At 37.1% G+C, this 20354-nt stretch overlaps 1 protein-coding gene across 5 annotated transcripts in view; it reads right to left on the bottom strand.

Moving 5' to 3' along the window:
• DSE (dermatan sulfate epimerase) overlaps positions 1–20354 on the bottom strand; it is an 82036-nt gene that overhangs the window by 20526 nt on the left and 41156 nt on the right. The window contains exon 1 of one of the 5 annotated variants that reach the window (XM_019804721.2): positions 14979–15208. The exons of the other annotated variants lie outside the window; for them this stretch is intronic. The gene's annotated coding sequence lies outside the window, so the exon portion shown is untranslated. Of the gene's footprint in view, positions 1–14978; positions 15209–20354 lie in introns of those variants that run through there. 5 annotated transcript variants of the gene reach the window in all.

Genomic DNA, 20354 nt, shown 5'->3' with positions numbered 1-20354 from the left:
GAACCATCAGCTCCTTANGAATGCCTGGAACAACTCTTCCTCTCCCCACAGATGCCTGCTCAGCCTGGGGCTCCTAATGTACTACTCCAGGTATAGTTGGTACAGGGGCTAGTGGGCTTGAATTTGCACACTCAGAACCATCAGCTCCTTAAGCTGGACAGGGCTACAATAAACAAAAATGGACAATGAGCTCTCTTTTTTCAACATCTACTTTATTCCCTATTTGGTAAAAGTAGTGCTGGAAGGACAACAGCATGATAGATTGGAAACTGACTGTATATTAAGAAATCAGGGCGCCTGGGTGGCACAGTCGGTTGAGCATCTGACTCTTGGTTTCAGCTCAGATCGTGATCTCAGGGTCATGAAATCAAGTTCCATGTCAGGCTCTGCACTCAGAGTCTGCTTAAGACTCTTTCTCCCTCTCCCCCTATCTCCCATGCTCTCGCTTGTTCTCTCTCCAAAATAAATAAATCTTAAAAAAAAAAATCTTCAAGAAAAATAATTTATCAGCCCTAAAATGTAAAAATACTTTCTCCCACTACCCATATTTCTATATTCATTAAATTACTAGATTACTAGCAGAACACTACCACTTAATTTCATTTGAAAGCTTAGAATTCAGTATCCTAAGTATTAAATTCTAAAATACAAAAATTTAGGTCAGGTTGGCTTCACTCAAGTGGAATATTGAGGAATCAACTATGCAAAGACAGAAACTAAAGAGAATATTCTTTATTACTTAAAAAAAGTATTCTAAATAATGTGTAGTGAAAATGAATTAATTTGAATGTCAAAATATACCAAGCTAATGTGAATTAAATGTAGAGCAGTATTGTTAAATGGGAAAAGGCACTGCTATGTCATTATTCCAATGTTTAATTCACTGACACAAAGTCTTAACCAAGTATGCCATCCAAGCATAATATATTTAAACATCCAAGTATGCCATCCAAGCATACTATATTTAAACAGAATCAAACAGCATTTATAATCGTAATCTCTTTTAACTGACCAGTGGGCTAGTGTCCAGCCTGGGCTAGTGTCCAGCCTGAAAAGATAAGAGGGAGAAACAGGATAGGCAAGATGATTCAAATTTGATAACAAGACCTCTGTGTTGTTGGAATGGCAGAGCTCAAAGGATTAGGGTTAGTCCTTACCTATCAAATTCTAATGAAAAATTATCAAAGAACCCATTATAATGGAGAAATCCTGAAACCTACAAAGAATAGGAGAGAATAACACAGATTTGCTTATATAGTTCACAAAGCTTAATCAAATGACTTTTGCTCATTTAAAAAAGTACCTTGGAATTTTATAAGTTTAACATACTTTACATTTATATATGTACAATGTAAAATATGTTTCAAGGAGTTTAGTAGAACGCCTTATTGCTGTCATTGCTTTAGTCAATGATTATGCAAGCATTCAACAACCATGTTAGAAGCAATGCCTGGGGAAAAACAGAAGAAGAAACAATGCCTGGAAACAGTCAATTTGATTGTAAGAAAAAAAATTAAGCATGCAAGAATAGCCAGGGAAGTCAACTAAAAAGAACAATGATGGAGGGTGATTAGCTCTGCCAGAGAAGAAAACATGCTATAAAATTTTACCAGTCAAAACTGAGTGGACTGACATATGGAGAGACAGACACACTAATGAAGCAAAACAGAAAAAGGAGCAAAACATATGGAAATTTGGTACATGATAAAGGCAGCATCAAAAATAAATAGGGAAAAGAAGTAACTTTCAACAAGTTATATTGGAACAACTGGATAGTCATTTGAAAAAAGATAAAGTTAAATCCAAACCTCAGAGAATACAACAAAATAAACTCTAAATAAATTAGGCATCTCAATGTAAAATATGAAATCATACTACTGTTAGAAGAAAACATGAATTCCATTGTGACCTGGAGAAGGGAAAGCCTTTCCAGCTATGATTCAAAAACAGAAAACAATAGAAAAATAAAGTGATCATTTTGGACATATAAAAGTTTCAAAACAACTTTTGCATAGGAGAAAAAAAAAACACCACAAGGAAATCAAACAAAACTGGTAAAAAATATTTGCATCATATATCTTGAATACAGTTACAATTACCCAAACACACAAAAAGCTCTTAAAATTTAAGAAAAATATAAAAATCTCATTAGAAAAATGAACAAAAGACAAAAAGACAGCTAACAAAAAAGAAAGGTAAATATCTCCCCTCCCAAATTCTCATCTCCACTTATAATAAAAGAAATGTAAATTAAATCAACAAGGTAACAACATCCAGATTAGTAAAAAAATCAAAGGAGGACAAACACTTTAGTAAAAGCTGTAGAGAAACAGGGACCCTCTTAAAATGTTGTCAGGGGTGCAAAACAGTACAATTCCTGTAGAGTTTGGCAATAATTTAACCCAATTATGTAAACATTTTACCTTTAGATCTGGTTATATCATTTACAGAAATTTACCCCAAAGATACACCTCCACAAATACAAAAGCACATACACATAAGGTTATTTATCATGGAATTATTTGTAATATTTGTAATATGATTCTGACATGGCATATTGTGAACTATGTAAATGTTTCAAATATTTAAAATTAAATATGTCAGAAATAAATACTGAAATGAAATTAATATTTGGGATTTGATTCAAAATAAAATGAACAAATAGGGCAAATGCTCCCAAAAAAGAACAAGATAAATCTCTAGGAAGCAATCTTAATCAGATGAAGATGAATGATTACCTGACAGAGAGTTTAAAATAATCTTCATAAAGATGCTTGCCAAAGTCAGGAGAGCAATGTATGGAAAACGTAAGCATTTCAACAAAAAGGGAGAAAATATTAAAAAGTACCAAATGGAAATCATAGAGCTAAAGAATATAATAATCCAACTGGAAAACTCAAAGAGGGATTCATCAGCAGACTAGATCGAGTGGAAAGAAGGACCAGTTAACTTATAGACAAGGGAAGTGGAATCTATCCAATCAGAGGAACAAAAAGAAAAAAGAATTAAAAAAATGATAAAGATAGCTTAAGGGGCTTATAGGACACTATCAAGAAGACCTATATAAACATTATAGGGCTCTCAGAAAGAAAAGAGGGAGGAAAGGCCAGAAGTTTATTCAAAGAAATAATGGCTAAAGTGGGGAAATACAGACATCCAGATACAGGTAGCCCAAAGAGTTACAAAAAGATGACTCTAAAGAGACTCACAAGATACATTTAAATTGTCCAAAATTAAAGATAAAGAATCTCAAAAGTAGCAAAACAAAAGTAACTTGTTAACATACAAAAGAATCCTCATAAGACTATGAGCAGATTTCTCCGCAGAAAACTTTCAGGCCAGAAGGGAGTGGGATGATACATTCAAAGTGTTGTAATAAAAAAACTTCCAATCAAGAATGCACTACCCAGCAAAGGTGTCCTTGAGAAATGAAGGAGAGATAAAGAGTTTTCCAGACAGACAAAAGCTGGAGTTCGTCACCACTAACCAGCCTTACAGGAAGTGTTAAAGGAACTTCTTCAAGCTGAAATGAAAGGATGTTAACTAGTAACATGTATAAAACTCACAGGTAAAAATAAATATATACTTAAATTCAGAATATTCTAATTATGTAATGGTGGTAAGTAAATCACTTACAACTTTAGCATAAATTTTAAAAGAAGAATATTAAAAATAACTATAATAATTTGTTAATGGATACACAATATTAAAAAATGTACATTGTGACACTGAAAACATAAATTGTGGTGGAGAGAATTGTAAAAATGTAGAGTTTTTATATGTGTTGCAAGTGAAGTTATCAACTTAAAACAGACTGCTAAAACTATAAGTGTAAGCCTTTTGTTTACCACAAAGCAGAAAACCTATAGCAGAGAACCCAAAGAGAAAGGAATCACTATAGAAAATCATCGAATCAGAAAGTAAGAGAAGAAGAAAGGAACAAAAGAACTAAAAAACCAGAAAACAATTAACAAGTAAGTCCATATCTATCAATAAATACTTTAAATTGTAAATGGATTAAATTCTCCAATCAAGAAACAGAGAAGATAAATGGATTTTTAAAAAGAACCATCTATATGCTGCCTACAAGAGACTCACTTCAGCTTTAAGGACATATAGACTCAAAGTGAAGTTATGGGAAAAGATATTGCATGCAAATGGAAAGCAAAAGAGGGCAGGAGTAGCTATACTCAGATCACATAAAATAAACTTTAAGCCAGATAGTAAGAAGAGACAAAGAAGGTCATTAAATAATGATAAAGGGGTCAATTTATCAAGAGGATATAACATTTGTAAATATTTATGCACCCAACATAGGAACACCTAAGTATATAAAGCAAATATTAACAGTTCTGAAGGAAGAAACAGAGCAATACAATAATAGTAGGAAATTTCAACACCCCATTTTCAACAATGAATAGATCATCCAGACAAAAAATGAGTAAGGAAAATTGTACTTACACTACATATTAGACCAAAAAAACAAAAACAAAAACAATACATTAGACCAGATATACATAAAGACATATATATATATATATAATATAAAACATTTCATCCAACATTAGCAGAATACACACTCTTCTCAAGCCCATGTGGAACATTCCACAGCATAGATCATATGTTAGATACAAAATGACTCTTAACAAATTTAAGAAAATTAAAATCATAGTAGCATATTTTCCAACCACAATGGCAGGAAACTAGAAATCAATTACATGAAAATTCACAAATATGTGAACATTAAACAACACCCTCCTAAGTAACCAGTGAGTCAAAGATGGAAACAAAAGGGAAATCAAAAAATATCTTGAGACAAATGAAAATGGAAACACAACATACGCAGCAAAAACTGTTCTAAGAGGGAAGTTCATAACAATGAAAGCCTACACTAAGAAAAAAGAAAGATCCCAAATAAACAAGCTAACTTTACATCTCAAGGAACTAGAAAAAGAACAAATTAAGCCCAAATTTAGTAGAAGGAAGGAAATAATGAAGATGAGGCAGGAATAAATAAAACAGACTAAAAAGACAATAGAAAATATCAATGAAACTAAGAGCTGGTCTTTTGAAAAGATTAATCAATAAATGTGATATAGTCACATTAACAAGATGAAGGATTAAAATCATATGATCTCCTCAACAAATGCAGAAAAATCATTTGACAAAGTTCAATATCCTTTCGCCATAAAAACTCAGCAAACTGGGTATAGAAGGAACATACCACAACATAATAAGAGCCATACATGACAAGCCCACAGCTAACATCATACTCAACAGGAAAAGCGAAAAGTTCTTCCTCTAAGATTAGGTACAAAAGAAGGATGCTGACTCTCACCATTTTTATTCAGCATGGTACTGGAAGTAGCAGACAGAGCAATTAAGAAAAAGAAAAGAAAGAAAAGAAAAAAGAAAAGAAGAGAAGAGAAAAGAAAAGAACAAGAAAAGAAGAAAGAGGGGCGCCTGGGTGGCACAGCGGTTAAGCGTCTGCCTTCGGCTCAGGGCGTGATCCCGGCGTTGTGGGATCGAGCCCCACATCAGGCTCCTCTGCTATGAGCCTGCTTCTTCCTCTCCCACTCCCCCTGCTTGTGTTCCCTCTCTCACTGGCTGTCTCTATCTCTGTCGAATAAATAAATAAAATCTTTAAAAAAAAAAAGAAATCTACAACATNGAAGAAGAAAGAAAAGAAAAGAAAAGAAAAGAAAAAAGAAAAGGAAAGAAGGAAGGAAGGAAGGAAAGAAGAAAAGAAAAAAGAAAAGAAAAGAAAAGAAAAGAAAAGAAAGAAAGAATAAAAGTATCCAAATCAGAAAGGAGGAAGTAAAAAAAAAACTGTTAGAACTAATAAACAAATTTAGTAAAGCTGCAGGATACAAAGTCAATATATAAAAATTAGTTGTGTTTCTATATACTGACAATGAACTATCAGAAAGAGAAATTAAGAAAAATCCCATTTACAATAGCATAAAAAAACCCTATGAATAAATTTAATCAAGGGAGTAAGTGATCTTGACACTGAAAAATTATAAAACACCGATGAAAGAAATTGAAGAACATACAAATAAATGGGGAGATATCCCATGCTCATGAATTGAAAGAACTAATTATTTTTTTTGAAGTTAGAAACCAAACCCTGCTTTATGAGGCTGAGTGGCCATCAATTGCTTCCTCTGTGGAAAGATGAGGTACCAGCCAGTGAAACTTCCTCACCTTCTCCCCATTCCCACCACCTCTCTAGCTCTCCAGATACCCATCTCTACAATTCAACCACTTCAAAAATACTTTGAGGAAGGGGCTGGGGCTCAGGCTGGCGGGCCAGCTGGCTGGCCAGTTCTTCTGAGGTAGCTAACACCAGCGCTCCTGGGCAGGGGCTAGTGGAGAGAAGCCAGTCATGGGCTCACAGCAGCCAGAAATGAGTCACCGGTTGACTGGGAGGTGAGGGAAGCAGAGAGTCTCAGAAGTCTGCCCAGAGTACTTCATCATAGGTAACATCTGGATGGAGAGGCCGGGCTTTTTGCTGGTGTCCTCACTGTTCATACTACCCAAAGCCATCCATAGGTTCAATGCAATCCTTATCAAAATTCCAAAGGCATTTTTCATAGAAATAAAGGCTCAGTCGGTTGGGTATCTGCCTTCAGCTCGGGTCATGATCCCAGGATCCTGGGATCAAGCCCTGCATCAGTCTCCTTTCTCAGTGGGGATCCTACTTCTCCCACTGCTTGTTCTCTCTCTCTCTGACAAATAAATCTTAAAAAGGGGGGGGGGCACCTGGGTGGCTCAGTCGTTAAGTGTCTGCCTTTGGCTTAGGGCGTGATCCCAGGGTGCTGGGATCGAGCCCCACATCAGTCTCCCTACTCTGCTGGGAGCCTGCCTCTTCCTCTCCCATTCCCCCTGCCTCTGTTCCCTCTCCTGCTGGCTCTCTCTCTGTCAAATAAATAAATAAAATCTTAAAAAAAAAAAAGAAGAAGAAAAAAGCCACAGTAATCGAACAGTATAGCATTGACATAAGAACATACATTTAGATCAATGAAGAATAGAGAGCCCAGAAATAAATTCATGCATATATGGCACATGAATTTCTGACAGAAGAGCCAAGAATATACGATGGGAAAAAGAAGAGTGTCTTCAATAAATGGTGTTGAGAAAACTGGGTAGCCTCATGAGAAAGAATGAAACTGGACCCCTATCTTATAACTATACACAAAAATCAACCAAAAATGGACCAAACGTATACATAAGAACTAAAACCATAAAACCTCTAGAAAAAAACACAGCAAAAAAACTCCTTGATTCTGGTCTTGGAAAGGATTTTTTTGGATTTGACCCCAAAAGCACAGGCAAGTAGAACAACATCAAAATTAAAATGCTTTGGGGGGGGGGGTGGAAAGCAGAGTAAAGAAAACCATCAAAGGCAACCTATGGAATTCAAGAAAATATTTGCAAAACATATCTGATAATGGGTTAATATCTAAAATATACAAGGAACTCACACAACTCAATAGCAAAATAATAAATAACCCAATTAAAAAACGGGCAGAAGAACTAGGCATTTTTTCCAAAATAATATATACATTTTTCCAAATAATATATACAACAAGTAAATGAAAAGGTACTCAAATCATTAATCGCCAGGGAAATACAAACCAAAACCACGATGAGATGATCATTTCATACCTATTAGAATGGGTATTATCAAAAAGACACGAGAAAAATACTTGTGAAGATGTACAAAAAAGGGAACTCTGATATACTGTTGGTGGGAACATAAACTGGAACAGACACTATGGAAAATGGAATGGAGTTTCCTCAAAAAATTAAAAACAGAAATACCCTATGATCTACCAATCCCACTTCTGGGTATATATGCAAAGGAAACTAAATCAGTATCTTGAAGAGATATCTGCACTCCCATGTTCCCTGTGGCATTATTCACAATACCCAAGCATGGAAACAACCCATGCCTGTCAACAAATGAATGGATAAAGAAAATGTCACATACACGTGTGTACACACACACACACACACAGAAGAATATTATTCAGCCATAAAAAAAGAAGGAAATCCTACCATTTGTGCCAAGGTGGATGAACCTGGAAGATATTAAGCTAAGTGAAATAATTCACACAGTGAAAGACAAATATTGCACAGTATATGTAAAATCTTTCTTAAAAAGTCAAACTCATAGAAACAGAGAGAATGACTGTTGCCAGGGTCTGGGGAATAAGATCTGATGATTTGAAGTAAATAATGACCATGGCTGATATCACCATGTTGTATAACTGAAATTTGCTAAGAGTGTAGAACTCAAGTGTTCTCATTTAAAAAAAAAGTAAATAAGTGAGGTGATGGGTGTGTTAATTAACTTGATGATGGGTATTCTTCCACAAATGAATATGTATGTCAAATCACCATGTTGTACACCTTAAATACAGTACAGTTTCACTCGTCAATTATACCTCAATAAAGGTGGAAAATATGAGCGTGAATGAAAGCTTTAATTTTAAGATAAATTGAAACCTCAGAAACTTTGTTACTAGCAAACTGTGTTACATGAAATGCTAAAAGATTGAATTCAGGCTGATGGAAATGATAACAAATGAAAACGGGACTCTATACAGAGGGATCAAGAATACCAAAAAGGATAATCATGTGGGTATGTGTGTGTGTATATATATATAATTTTTCCTCTTTTGTATTTATATGGGTGTATGAATACTCATTCATTCTAAACTTTTAAGAAAGATGAGTGTCTCTTTAAAGAAAATACAAGTAACAATGTACTGTGAGGTTTATAACAAATGCAGAAGTATAATATTGGAGCATAAAAGGGGGAAGTAAATAGAATTACACTGCTGTTAAGGTTTCTACATCTTTTCTGAAGAGGTATAATTTATATCTTATAAATAATGTAATTCATAGCAACTACTAGGGTAACTCAAAGTATAGCTCAAAGCTATTAGAAACAATAGAATGAAATACTAAAAAATACCTGACTAAAATAAATGAGGGCAGGAGGGGAAAAATAGAGGAACAAAAACAGAAGAGATAATTAGAAAACAAATACCAAGTTAGTACATTTGAACCCAATCATTGCTAATTACAATAAATGTAAATAGATAAACCCACCATGTAAAGAGATTACCAGAGTGTATATAAAAAAGCAAAATGGAAATATATTTACAAAGACATACCTTAACATATAGACACAACAAACAGGTTTTAAGTAAAAGATGAGAAAAGATAAACATGAAAAAAATGTGGGAATGGTTAGATTAATATCAATGTAGGCTTTAAGATAGGAATATTACCAGAAAAAAAAGGTAAGTTTTATAATGAAAATGTGTTGATTCACCATGAAAATATAACAATCCTGAATGTTTATGCACCTTCCTAATTGGCCTTCAGAAATATATAAAGCAAAAATTGGCAAAACTAAAGAAAGAGGGCACCTGGGTGGCTCGGTCGGTTAGGTGTCTGCCTTTCACCCAGGTCATGATCCCAGGGTCCTGGGATCAAGTCCCGTGTCAATCTCTCTGCTCAGCGGGGAGTTTGCTTTTCCCTCTCCCTTTGCCTCCCCCACCCCCACTTGTGCTCCCTCTCTCTCTTTCATGTTCTCTCTCTCTCAAACAAATAAAATCAAAAAAAAAAAAAAACTAAAGAAAGAAAAAAAAACATCTGCAATTACGGCTGGAGATTTTAATACTCTTCTTCTATGGACTGATAGAAAAAGAAAAAAATTAGTAAGGATATAAAATATTTGAACAGTACTATCAACCAACGCGATTTAATCGACCTTTATAAACCACTACATCCAACAACTGTAGAAAGCACACACACTTTTTTATTTTAATTCCACTATAGTTAACATGCAATGTTCTATTAGTTTCAGGTGTACAATATAGTGATTCAATAATTCTATATGTTACTCAGTACTCATCATAAGTGTACTCTTAATCCCCTTTACCTATTTCACCCATCTTCCCTCCCACCGTCCCTCTGGTAACCATCAGTTTGTTCACTATAGTTAAGAATCTGTTTCTTGGTTTCTCTCTCTTTGCTCATTTACTTGGTTTCTTAAATTTCACATATGAGTGAAATCATATGGTATTTGACTTATTTCACTTAGCATTATACTTTCTAGCTCCATCCATATTGTTGTAAATGGCAAGACCCACTTCTTTATGACTGAATAATATTCCATTGTATATACCTACCACATCCTCCCCACCCATTCATCCATCAATGCACACTTAGGCTGCTTCCATAATTTGGCTATTGTAAATAATTCTTCAGTAAACGTAATGGTGAATGAATTAGTGTTTTTAAATTTGGGGGGTAAGTACCCAATAGTGTGATTACTGGGTCATAGGATAGTTCTATTTTTAACTTTCTGAGGAGCCTCTATACTGTTTCCTGCAGTGGCTGCATCAGTTTGCATTCCTACCAGCAGTTCACGAGGATTCCTCTTCCTCCACATCCTCCCCAACACTTGTTTCTTGTGTTTTTTATTTTAGCCATTTCGAGAGATGTGAGGTGATATCTCATTGTAGTTTTGATTTGCATTTCCCTGATGAAGGAAATGCAATGCTGAGCATCTTTTCTTGTATCTGTTGGCTATCTGGATGTCTTTGGGGAAATGTTCATGTCTTCTGCCCATTTTTTAATCGAATCTTTTTTGGGGGGGTATTGAGTTGTATCAGTTCTTCAGGTCTCACATTTAGGTACATGATCAATTTTGAGTTTATTTTTGTGTATGGTGAAAGAAAGTGGTCCAGTTTCATTCTTTTACAGGTGGCTCTCCCAACACTATTTGTTGAAGAAACTGTCTTTTTCCCGTTGGATATTCATTCTTCCTTCATTGAAGATTAATTGGCCATAAAATTGTGGGTTTATTTTCAGGTTTTCTATTCTGTTCCATTAATCTATGTGTCTATTTCTGCCCCAGTACTATACTGTTTTGATTACTACAGTTTGGGTTGTGGTTTTTTTTTTTTTTTTAAGTTTCATTTATTTCAGTAATCTCTGCACCCAATGTGGGGCTGAACTCAGGATCCTGCGATCAAGAGTCACATGTTCCTCTCACTGAGCCAGCCAGATGCTCCGATTACTATAGCTTTGCAGTATAACTGGAAGTCCAGAATTGTGATGCCTCCAGCTTTGCTTTTCTTTCTCAAGATTGCTTTGGCTATTTGGGGTCTTTTGGTTCCATACCAATTTTAGGATTATTTGTTCTAGTTCTGTAAAGAATGCTGCTGATATTTTGATTGTATTAAATGTGTAGATTGCTTTGGGTAGTACAGACATCTTAACAATACTTGTTCTTCCAATCCGTGAGCATGGAATGTCTTTCCATTTCTTTGTGTTGTCTTCAGTTTCTTTCATTAATGTTTTATAATTTTCAGAGTACAGGTCTTTCACTTCTTTGGTTAAATCTATTCCTAGGTACTTCATTATTTTTGGTGCAATTGTAAATGGGATTGTTTTCTTAATTTCTCTTTCTGCTGCTTCATTATTAGTGTATAGAAATGCAAAAGATTTTTGAACATGGATTTTGTACCCTGTGACTTTACTGAGTTCATTTATCAGTTCTAGTAGTTTTTTGAGCACACACATTATTTTAAAGGCACATGGAATATTCACCAAAGCCTACTTAATGCTGGGCTACAAAACAAGTTGCAATAAATATCAAAGGACCGAAATCATTTTAAGTATATGCTTTTGCAACAAAGGCATTAAAGTAGTAGTAAGAGGAAGATACCTAGAAAAGTTGAAAACATATACAAGCAACTCACTTCTAAATAACTCATGGATCAAAGAACAAATTACAAATACAAATTACTGCAAGTGATAATGAGAATATAACATGTCTGAATTTGTGGGATGCAGCTAATGCAGTCCTCCTTAGAGGAAAGAAAAAGGAGGGGTGCCTGGATGGCTCAGTCAGTTAAGTGTCTGACTGGATTTTGGCCCGGTTCATGATGTCAGGGTTGGGCTCTGCACTGGGCATGGAGCCTGCTTAAGATTTTCTTTCCCTCCCCCTCTGTACCTTCCCCCCACCCTTGCATGCTCATGTGGGTGCATGCATGCTCTCTCTTTCTTAAAAAAGAAAACAAAAGTGGTGCCTGGATGGCTCAGTTGGTTCAGTGTCTGCCTTCGGCTCAGGTTGTGACCTTGGGGATCCTGGGCTCCCTGCTCATCAGGGAGTCTGCTTCTCCCTTTCCCACTGCCCCTCCTCCCCGCTTGTGTACTCTCTCTCTCTCAAATAACAAAATAAAATCTGTAAAAAAAAAAAAAAAAAGAGAGAGAGAGAGGACAAAAGAAAAAGGTATAAAAACAATGATCTAGGGGCGCCTGGGTGGCACAGCGGTTAAGCGTCTGCCTTCGGCTCAGGGCGTGATCCCGGCGTTATGGGATCGAGCCCCCACGTCAGGCTCCTCTGCTGTGAGCCTGCTTCTTCCTCTCCCACTCCCCCTGCTTGTGTTCCCTCTCTCGCTGGCTGTCTCTATCCCTGTCAAATAAATAAATAAAATCTTTAAAAAAAAAAAAAGTTTAAAAAAACAAAAAACAAAAAAAACAATGATCTAAGGGGTGCCTGGTCAATTGGTTGCATGTCAGCTCTTGGGTTTGACTCAGGTCATGATCTCGGGGATCTAGCCACATCTGGCGCCCAGCTCAGCAGGGAGTCTGCTTGAAGAGTCTCTTCTTCTGCCCCTCTCCCCCACGCTCACTTAATATGTGAGCTCTCTCAAATAAATAAATAAATCTTTTTTAAAAAATCAGTGATTTAAGCTTCCCCATTAAGAACTAGAAAGGAAGAGCAAATTAAAGCCAATATTAACAGTAGTAAACAAATAATAAAGACAAAAATCTATGAAACACAAAACAGACAAGTAGTAAGAGAAAAATTAACCAAGGCAAAACTGACTCTGGAAAAACAAATAATTGTTTAATCCAGGAACTGAATACATAAGTAGATATTAACTACCTAATTCTTTAACTTCAATGCATATTTGAAAGTTTTTAAATTAAAAATTTCAGTAAAAAATGACAATGTATAAATGTTCGCTCTGACAGTAGCTGATTAGTATAACTGTGTGTATGTTCATATATTTATTAATCTTCTAAAATCCAATATAAATTTTGTAACACACAAAATTAAAACTGTTGTCTATTTCAAACATCACATGTACATAAAGGCTAAGTGCTCTATGACCTAGAATAGAGATTTAAAATTCTGACATCAGAGGTTTCCTAAGGAAAGAGGGGAGCCAAATTGTTATCAACCTTATAGGGCATGAAACCTTCTCCCCAGCACACACATAGAATGGACAATGAGCTGTTTAGAATCTGTGGTAGGCAGAAAAACGGTGCCTTCAAAGACATCTACATCCTAACTCCCAGAATCTATGGATATATTACTTTTTTTTTTTTAAAGATTTTATTTACTCATTTGAGAGAGAGAGAGCACAAGCAAGGGGGAGGAAGAGGGAGAGGGAGAAGCAGACTCCCCGCTGAGCTGGGAGTCTGATGTGGGGCTTGATCCCAGGACCTGGAGATCATCACCCAAGGGAAAGGCAGACGCTTAACCATTTGAGCCTCCCAGACGCCCCTATTACTTTCCATGGCAAAGGGGACTGTGATGATGTGATTAAATTAAGGATTGCAGTGGTGGATTATCCTAGTTTATCAAGGTGAAACAAATCCAATCATGTAAGTTTTTAAAAGCAAAGAATCTTTCCCAGGGGCACTTGGGTAGCTCGGCCTGTTAAGCACCTGACTCTTGATTTCAGCTCAGGTCATGATCTCAGGGTTGTAAGATCAAGCCCTGTGTTGGGCTCCACACTGGCCATGCAGCCCGCTTAGGATTCACTCTTTCTCTCCTTCTACCCTTCCCCCATCTCTCAAATAAATAAATAAATACATAAACAAATAAATAAATAAATAAGCAAGCAAAGAATCTTTCCTGGCTGTGGTCATAAAGAGATGTGACTACAGAGGAAAAATCAGAGAGAGTCAATGTGACAGGCTTAGATGGTGTAGGAAGGGAGACAAGAGCAACGGAATTTATGTGGCCTCTAGAAGCTAGACAAAGCCCTTACCAGAGCCTCCGAAAAGAAATGCAGTCCTACTAGCACCATAATTTTATCTCAGTGAGACCCAAGTTAGAGTTCTAACCTTACACCTTATCTTGTGTAAGATAAGTCTGTATTGTTTTAGTCACTATGTCTGTGGTAATTTGTTTCAGCCACAAGAGGAAGCTAATATAAAATTTTACATATATGAATAGGCAGTTAATGACTACCAGAGATTTAAGGAAATCCCACGTAGGAAAGAAAAGGTCCAGATTAACAAAATGATAAATGCAACTTGGGAAAAAAATTATGCAGTTAGAAAAAAAATTGAAAACAAAAAGGAACTCTTGAAAATGAAAAATAACAGGAAGACAAGTTCCAAAGAAGGGCTGAATGAAAGTTGAAGAAATATTAAGAAAGACAGATATGAGACAATGAAATAGAAAATGGAAAAGAAAATTAGAGGATTGGCCCCAGAGGTTGAATATTTGAATAAGAAGAGAACCAAAAATGAAAACAAAGAAAAACGAAGGGGTAGAAATAAAATATATCAAGAAAATCTCCTAGAACAACGCAGGAGTTTCAAGACCGAAGGAGTCCATCAGATGCAGAGGACGTGACTGAAAAGAGACCCACCCCAAACCAAGACCCAGGATTTCACAACAATGGGGACAGAAAAGATCCAAAAAAGCTTCAGAGAGGAAAATCAGGTTTCATTCAAAGCATCAAGAATCAGAGTGGGATCAGACTTCTCAACAGCACACTAGAAGCTCGAAGAAGACAATGGAACAACGCCTTCAAAACTCAGGGAGACACAATTTCCAGGTTATAATTCCATACCCAGCCAAGCCACATTCAAGCTCAAGGGCAGAATAAACACATGCAGACATCGAAGTTTTCGAAATTTACCTCTCACGGACACTTTTTTGGGGGGGAACCAATGGAGAATTTCCCCACCAAATTAGGAAGAGGACAACGCGATCCTCACAGCACAGGGACTCCAACACAAGACAGAACAGGAGAACAAGTCAACAGCTGTACAGCAGAGCTAGATCACAGCAAGTCAAAAGGCTCGGGCAGCTACTTCCTCAAGATGAACTGATGAGAATACAGGTATCCCCCACCTTCCCAAAGTTTGAATTACGCAACTTCACTTTTTGAAAGACCTACATTAGTACGCATGTTTTGCTAACGAAAGAAATCTGAAGAGGATTTTCCCTTTGACAACAAAAGATGAAAAGTGGAAAACAGCATTCAGCATTTGCCTTGTAGTAAGCGACGGGGAGGGCAGCGCACAACCAAGCAGAGACCGTGGCGCCACCAGGCGGCTTCCCTGGGAACTACACTAGGTATCTCTGCAGCAGGCGGCCAAAACTGTCTGAGCATCTGGGCCTTATCTGGATTTACTTTGTGCACTGTTAGCCAGTTGCGTCCTAAGTTATCGGAACAGCCTAAGACAGTTTATTTTTTGGGTCTGAGCACACTAAAAAATATTTCCATATAAATTAATGGTAAATGGTTCTTTGCTTGATGCCATTTCAGCTTAAGTAAGTTTTTACAGAAAAGCTCTATTTTTGGGTAGCGAGGGAAACCTAAAATGCCATTAAGAACGTCTTGTGTGAATTGACTGAGAGAAGATTTATGTAACTGGGTGAGAGTCTGGTTGAAAATTAGTGATAAATATATAGGAAACCAACAAAACAAGAAAGCTGTTATTAATCCTAAAGAAAACAAAAGTTGTACACAAATTGAAGCGAGATCATAGTATACAATAGGGTTTAGGTGTCAATAACGTTTGCCTTGTTAAAATATGCAAATACTTAAAATTCATCTAACTAAAATTACAACATATCTGTATTGAAGGATAGAGGGATAAGAAGTATACATGTATGGGTGGTGGATGGTATGTGTGAGAGACAGATGAGTGATGTGTCTACAAGGCAAGAAATGCCAAGGGTTGCCCTACAACCACCTGAAGCTAGGAGAGTGGCATGGGCCAGTTCCACCCTTGGAGCCTCCAGAAGGAACCAACCCCACTGACAAGTGGATTTCAGACTACAAGCCTCCATTTATTTGTTTTAAGCCACCCAGCTGCCCCAGCAATGAATACACTGACCGTAAAGAATCTGACCAGCCATCACTGCCATCCTGTACCTGCCATCTTCCCGCCACCACTTGAACACGACCTTACCCCATTTTTAAAAAAAGATTTTACTTATTTATTTGAGAGAAAGAGGAAGAGAGCACAAGCCAGGGAGGGGCAGAGGAAGAGGGAGAAGCAGACTTCCTGCTGAGCAGAGAGCCCCACACAGGGCTTGATCCCAGGACCCTTGGATCATGACCTGAGCCCAAGGCAGACGCTTAACTGACTGAGCCACCCAGGTGCCCCACTCCCATTTATTTTAAAGAGCAATCCCCTAATATTCTGACAACACAACATGCAAAAGAGCAAAGAATTACCGGCAATAAAAGTTTAAAAAGTGAAGGACAACTTAACAAAACAAAAACTGTACTCAAATTGCTAAACCTTGCCACCCTAATGGTCGGAAAATAGCAAAACCAAAATGAGGCAGACTTTAAGGTGCTAGGATACATGAAAAGATATTTACTTTCTCTTATAATCTCTTCAGTAAGGTTAATATTTACTTAAGATTCCCACTTTTTAATGCTTTATCAAAATTGTTCCCTTCTGCAATATGCTTTCTAAGGGTTTTATTGAAATTGCCTTTTTGAAACAGCGAACGAGCTGTAGTTGATTTTATTCTAGACACCAAGAGGAAATAATGTGCTGCAGAATTTATTCCATTCAGCCCTGAAAACCTGAAATGCAATCATCAATCATAGACTTGCACTCTTTCCTAATGAAAAAAAAAATGCTTCCTAATATGTTTTAGGAACAAGTACTCTAAACACTCAAGTTATGGAAGAAAGAGGCCACCTCAAAGAGTGAAGCAGTCCCTTCACTGGCAAAATCTGAGAGGGATATTAAGAAAGCGTTGTCTGAAAAGGAATCTTGTGTTTATTAGAATGTTAGGCAGAGTTTTCAAATTTTAAGTCATAAGCTATTAATAGATTGTAAAATAAGTATAATGGGTTATGACTAGTATATTTTTAGTGGAATTTAATGAAATGGAATAGAACAGAAAATTGTGGGGTATAAAGCATGACTTATATGCAAGGGCTGATTCATGCAACTTTCACTCATGTATTTATCTTCTATATTATATTATATATTTGTACATTATATATTTATATATTATACACACACACACACACACACACACACACACACACACGTACGTAGTAAAAGTCACCTGTGTACTGAGTTGTGATGCAAACTTTCTTACCATGGGTCACATTCAAAAAGGTTTGAAAAGGTCTGAGAGGGTAAACTGGACACCAAACAAGCAGCCAGCCAGATGCATCCTGCAGGCAGAGAGGCCCTGGGCCCAGGGCCTGCTTCAGCGGGAGGAGCTTGGTTGAGACCTGGCCACCCAGAGCACTTCCCAGCACAGGGAGGTGCCAATGCTGTGGGGAAATCCCACTGTGAGATCACCAGGAAGGAACCCAGAGCATGAGTTCAGTCTGGCTGAAAGTAAAAGGCAGAAGGTACTGTATGATAAAGGCAGACAGAAAACACCAAATAGGCCCACACAGTCAATTCAGGAATGAAAAATAATTTATCACTATGCAGAAAAACAACCCTCATCCTCCCCAAAGTGATTCTGTTTGGTTTTGAAGTCAATTGCATTCAAGAGACACAATGAAATAATGCCTATGAACAGCGGTCTATACCAATAACGTTTATTTTATTTCACACCCTTGGGACATAGTTTCAGAGTACTTCTTAAAAAGCAATTTGGCAGTAAAGTGGAAAAGTCAGTTTAGGATTTTTCTTTGTCAATCATAAAAAATTTTGCAGGATGTGTTATCTCACGTATTGCCAGGAAACAAAATTAATGAATAAACTAAATTTCAATTACGAGCCAACTTTCTAAGCTATCATCAACATGCCATGTGCATTAAGCACTCCCAAGTTTTAATCTGCAGCTATGTCATTTTGAAAATAGAAGTGGACCCCACCCCAAAAACTGAATGCAATCCTCTCCTCTGCATCTTCTCTGACCAATGACAGGCCATGGTGAAAAACCAAGAGGAAAAGATTCAAACTGGATTGAATATTCAAAAATCTCTCCCGTGTCAACAAGTTCTCCAAAGAAGGTAAAACAACAAACTCCATTTGGTTTTTCAAAATTATGGCCAAAAGTTTAGGGAAGGAAGATATTAAAGTTAATATAAAGTTTTCACAATATCTTGGATTTAGTCTTATCTTCTCCTTTCCCCAGATTTTTTTCTTCTAAGAGAGAATTTCCTGTAAATGAATCACAGAAATGAACTCAGAATTGCTCACTCCACTGTTACAAGCCCGAATGGTTACCCACGCTTCCTCAAGAATCTTTTCTCTTTTTCTAACTTTCGAGAAACAGGAGGATTCTCTCGAGCTGATGCTTTATGCTTTCCTCCTGGAGCGCCGCCTGCCTGATATTTCGTTTTGGCTTCAGCTCCACAAAGTAACGTGAAGACACCCATGTGGTTATAATGCTCTGTCAGGCCCCTGTCTTTTCTTTTCACTCCTGCTATTCATTTATTTATTGTGGTAGGCCTACTTTAATTAAATCTGACCTTCTTCCAACTTTCCTTCTACATTTTTCGATCATCAACAGAAGTTATATATATTGTACTTGAAAGCATATTTTACATTTGATAAAATCTTTTTTGTGGTGACTTTTTTTTGAAGTCACAATACACTCCTGGCAAACAGGAAGTAGCTAAAAATAACGCCTGAGAGTTGTGAACTCAATATCCTCCTGGGTTCATAGGCACTTCACACTCAGTATATCCAAAACCAAACCCTTCAGCAGCATTCCCCAACAGTTCCAAGTGTTGCCATCTCACTGAAAGGTCTCACCATCCTCTCAGCATCCCATGAAGAAATTCCTTTGTCCTCTTTGTCCTCCAATACAGTTGTCAAGTCTTATATACGGGAATTCTTAAGACTTTCTGGAACCCAGCATTTCTTTCCATTCTCAGAGTCCCTATGCAGGACTCTCATCTGAATAAACACAAAAGGCCTAACTGGTCTTTCTGGTTTGACCTCTGCAATCTACTCTCCACATGTGGTCAGAGACTCTTCCTAAAACACAAATCTGTCACAGGGAGAAAACAGCAGCCATTTTATGTCTCCTGATGAGAAAACAGTCACCACCTACGCTTGTGTCAGAGTGATCACAACAGTTGGCTGCAGCTTGTCAGTCTGCAGGAAACAGTAAGGATGGAGTTGCTCCCCGAGCTACACCTTGAGCACGCAGTCAGCAACTCACTGGGGAGCTGCGCAGGCCAAAGGTCCAGGCTCTTCCATAGGTAAATTGTAACAAAAACAGATGGAGGAGAAACAGCATATTTAAAAAAAAAAAAAAAAGGCTTAGTTAACCTCTGAAAAACGAGCAAGACTGAACTTTTGCCTAGGGATGCATACCTGAATGAACTATAAAGAGAAACACAGCATGGTACTGGCACAAAAACAGACACATGGACCAATGGAACAGAATAGAGAACCCAGAAATGGACCCTCGGCTCTTTGGGCAACTAATCTTTGATAAAGCAGGAAAAAACATCCGGTGGAAAAAAGACAGTCTCTTCAATAAATGGTGCTGGGAAAATTGGACAGCTACATGCAAAAGAATGAAACTTGACCACTCTCTCACACCATACACAAAAATAAACTCCAAATGGATGAAAGACCTCAATGTGAGACAGGAATCCATCAAAATTCTAGAGGAGAACATAGGCAACAACTTCTATGACATCGGCCAGAGCAACCTTTTTCACGACACATCTCCAAAGGCAAGAGAAATAAAAGATAAAATGAACTTATGGGACTTTATCAGGATAAAGAGCTTCTGCACAGCCAAGGAAACAGTCAAAAAAACTAAGAGACAGCCCACGGAATGGGAGAATATATTTGCAAAGGACACCACAGATAAAGGACTGGTATCCAAGATCTACAAAGAACTTCTCAAACTCAATACACGAGAAACAAATAAACAAATCATAAAATGGGCAGAAGATATGAACAGACACTTTTCCAATGAAGACATACAAATGGCTAACAGACACATGAAAAAATGTTCAAAATCATTAGCCATCAGGGAAATTCAAATCAAAACCACACTGAGATACCACCTTACGCCAGTTAGAATGGCAAAGATAGACAAGGCAAGAAAC

Source organism: Ailuropoda melanoleuca, chromosome 10, assembly GCF_002007445.2.
Source record: "Ailuropoda melanoleuca isolate Jingjing chromosome 10, ASM200744v2, whole genome shotgun sequence".
NCBI lineage: Eukaryota > Metazoa > Chordata > Mammalia > Carnivora > Ursidae > Ailuropoda > Ailuropoda melanoleuca.
The sequence above is the reverse complement of the archived record's forward strand: the minus strand, read 5'-3'. Positions and strand labels throughout refer to the sequence as shown.